Below are 4,361 nucleotides of genomic sequence, written 5' to 3' on the forward strand. Positions count from 1 at the left end.
AGGCATCACCACTTATCAAGGTCCAGAGACCACTCGAGGATAAGCGTTAAGAGTGTATAGTAGTTAATTGGATAATATAGTAATCGTTAGTAATGGAAATTTGGTAAATTTGTTGACTTAAGTGGAACGGCTCATCAAGAACTTGTTTACGTTGGACTTGAAGACAACCATATTGCAGTCAGCTGGAAAACAGGAAAACGGAAGACAATTCTACAGGCGGGCACTTCTAATGGAATCTACGTTTAGCTTTAGGCACAGATAAAGAGTGAAGGGAATTATTGATAGTGTTTTCAGCTAGACGAGTGTTTCTTGTGAAAGTTTGGCAAGGAGAGACCATAGATTGAAGCTCAGTCGAGAACTTGCCATGAAAATATCGATAAAGCAAAGACAAACTTGCAACATCTCTTCTGTGAGATAGAGGTTGCAGGAAAGAGAAAAGGACATCTCCTACTAAGCTACGAAGTCTATTTTGAACTTTATCTAGCAGATCCTGCCAAGATGTGGCAACAGTACTCTATCCTTGAATGTACCTGGCTCTTATATAGGAAGAGAATTGCATCAGCAGTGAGATATCTACTGAATCGATAGAAGGATCCCACCATTTTTCCAGCGACCTTGGCAACAAATTTGATGTATGTGTTCCATTTAAGATCAGGAGTAAAGGTCAAGCACAGAAACTTGTCAAAACATGAGGCCTCTCCAAGACGAGAGCTATTCATTTAAATTGATGCCAGATGGGGATCAGAGCATTGATGATGTAAAGATAGAAGCTTGGTTTTAGATGCATTAAAAGTAACAGCCACTCCTTTCCCCATTGTACCATGCGCTCAAGATCAGAGGAAAGCAAATTGGAGAAAACTTGGTCGTTTACGGTTTTAGATGTGCTACCATAGATGGTAGTGTCATCAGCATAAATGTCTACAAATGATGTAAGGATGTGATTTGTAAGATCATTAATGTAGATCAGGAAGAGAGTTGGGCCCAGGATGGACCCCTGAGGGTTTCCAACATAAATACTGTGAACTTCTGATTTTTAGAATGTTTTTAAAGCTAATTTCCCTTCAACAGTTTGTATTTTGGAGATGGAACTCTTTCGAGATAAGTCGTTGCTATATTAATTTTAATTTTTATCTTTTTAGATTCAAATGTTAATAACTATTTTATTTCAGTATTTAATTTATATTTTTTTTATTGTTTTATTTAATAATAGCTTTTCTCGTCCATAAATGTTGTTTATTATATCTACCAAGTTGATCTTAAAGATAGCATAGAGTCAACAATTATATTCTCTTTACAGCCCCCCCCCCCTCAAGTATTTTGCAATCGAAGGTCTTGGTGTATGTCTTGCGACTCTTTTGGGCTTTTTCCATAGCAGACTTGCTTTGTGATTTTGTTTCATTTGTAAAACAGTCTTATCCAAAATATTTGGCCAGTTTCATGATGGAGTTTGTTCTTCTAGCTTCTGTTTATTTATGTTAATATACAATTATAAGGTTTGGATTTTGGGAACTCACCAGGTATTGCCTGGTGCTCAAAATATTGGCACAATGTTGGTCAATTTCTGAAGGACCCGTACCTACTGTTACTCTGGACAGACATAGCCTAGGCAGACGTTGGTTTTTGTATGCTACTCTCTACAGTGCATACATTTTTCTCATTTTAGTGTCTAGTCTGTTAATGTCCTTTTGTAACCAGTCAACAATACCAAAGCTATATGTTAAAACAAGCATGGCTAGTTGGTTAATGACAGTTACTTTATTTTTTGTTTTTCCTCTATTGTGTTTATTGTCCTAACTTTATTCTCATCCCTATCTAATAAACTACTTATTTTTATATAATCGCATATAATCGCTTGTGTCACTGTTGTTCCTTCAGCATGTTGTGTCTATTGGCCTTTTCTGAAATCCAAATTGGAGTTCAGGAAGAGATAAATAACTTTTTTTTTATCGTTCTTTTATTATTATTTGAATCCAGGAAAAATATTCTTTCCACATTTGCTGATGATGCACTTCCTTGTGTAACACAAACAATAACTTCCACATTCAAATAATCTTTAGGTTCAAATAATTTTCAGATTCGAATAAAAATTAGAATGAAAACATAAAATAAACTAGTTTGCCAGCTAACCACTCTTATCTTTATAAATAAAAACATGCTGTCAGTTGAAACTTAACATTCTCAGAAATACGCTACGACCATGTGTGCTAAAAATAGCAATGACTGTTTTCTAACAACAAAGAGAAAACACAAAAAATTCATCTTTCACTAACTAAACAAAAGATAAGGATTATTATTTCAAACCTAGATTAAAATAAATAAATAAGCACTGAAGATACTTCTAATTGTAAGTAATACAATGTGAAATCAATTATAGTCATTCATTGTTTAGTGACACCATCACTGATCAAGGAGCCTGTACCACAAACGATTCTCCATAAAGCAAGCAAACTTTCACACAAATCGGTAGGCCAGCAATGAGCAAGGAGACTCTCTAACAGCGACTTTGATGTGCTCAGTTAAGTAGATCGAACCCAGCAGCCTCTAGCAACTCCAGCAACACCAGCTCACTCCACAACTTTCCAGTTCACCCCTGCAGCTTCCAGTGACTCCAGCTTACTCCTGCAGCTTCTGGCTCACTTCTGCAGCTTTCAGCGACTCCAGGTGCCCACTGACGTCCAGCTTCCTACTCCAGTGGCCATTAACATCCAGCTATCTACTTCAGTACCCACTGACATCCGGTTGCTAGTTTCTACCTCAAGGACCCAAGAATCTCAACCTCGCAAGATATCTATTCTCACGCCAGCTAATCCTATATCCATTGCCATACACTTTACCTTTTTTCTTGGTAAGAATAAAACACAATACACATTTTCTATTACCAATCATGTGTTTGCCATCCTTATTTGCTATTGCCATTACCTCTTTGTCTATATTAGTTGTATGGTCGATTGGCACCTTCACACCACCTTTCGCTCCTCTGCAACAAATGGTGACCCATCATGATTTTTAGACAAAGGCAAGTGGCTAGCAGAGAAGATGGTAGAAAAGACCAACAAACCAGAAATTAACATATTAGCCCCTCCTTGATACAACTACCACTGTACAATGTAATCAACACCAGGAGTTGGTTCATTCAACTCAAGACAATATTTTGAGCCGGAAAAGTCACACAAGAGGACACAAAATATGCCTCAGTGCTACAGGCCCTACCAGTATCAATCGTGGAAGAAGGGGAAGACATCCTTCTCAACACTCAAAAACCATCACATACATTCACCTCAAAGAAGCATACATAGAAGCCAATGAACTTCGTCTACATTTATGACGGCATAAATTAGCAATACAGTATGCAATAAAACTACAAAGTAATCCAAACAATCCAACACATAAGAAAATCTTTAACCTACAATATACAAACTTTTACACCAGTAAACCAAAAATACACCCTCTTTTGGGCATTGTATTAAAAAAATAATAACTCAAATTAATGAAAACCCTAATAACATAGTCACACACATACAGTAAGTAACAGACCACCATGGACATTGAAAAACCCAAGTAGTGATTTAACTCTTTCTAAAAACAAGAAAAATAATACAAATAACCTAATAAATAGAAGCCATTTTGGCGAACTTAGGGAAAGGTATCTACAATACAAAGAAATATACATGGATGGAGCTAAAACAACAAAAGGAACGGGTGCAGTGTGCACAGATGGACAAAATCATCTCCAAATAAGACTCCCCTATCGATACAGCAATATGCAGAGCAGTATTACAGATCATCAAAATGGCACTTGAACTAATAAAAAGCAACAAAGGGAAAAACTCATTATATACACTGATTCTCTATCAAGCATATTAGCTCTAAGAGGAGAAGAACTCGAACACCCCTACATAACAGACATAATAAACAAAGACAATAAAATGAATGAAGAAGGAAAAGAGATTGCACTAGTCTAGATACTAAGTCATGTTGGTATAACAGGCAACGAAGAAGTTGACAAAAAGCCAAAGAAGCTATAAATAGAAATATAACAAACATCAAATTTCCATCAACAGATCTTAGTAAAATGATAAAAGAATACAACAGAAGTGAGTGACAAGCAGAATGGAATACATGCATCCAAAATAAATTACACGAACACCAACCTACAATTAAAAAGGAAAACAAAACCGTAATAAAAGCATGTAAAGAAAGCATTATTATGAACAGAATTAGAATTGGACAAATTAAACTAACACACTCATACTTAATTGAAACTATAGAAAAACCAAAATGGACATTCTGTGACCAGCAAATGACAATAAAACACATACTAACTGAATGCCAGAAATACAAAAACATCAGAAATAAATATT

This window comes from Euprymna scolopes, chromosome 3, assembly GCF_053919585.1.
Source record: "Euprymna scolopes isolate OS-2025 chromosome 3, ASM5391958v1, whole genome shotgun sequence".
Lineage (NCBI taxonomy): Eukaryota > Metazoa > Mollusca > Cephalopoda > Sepiida > Sepiolidae > Euprymna > Euprymna scolopes.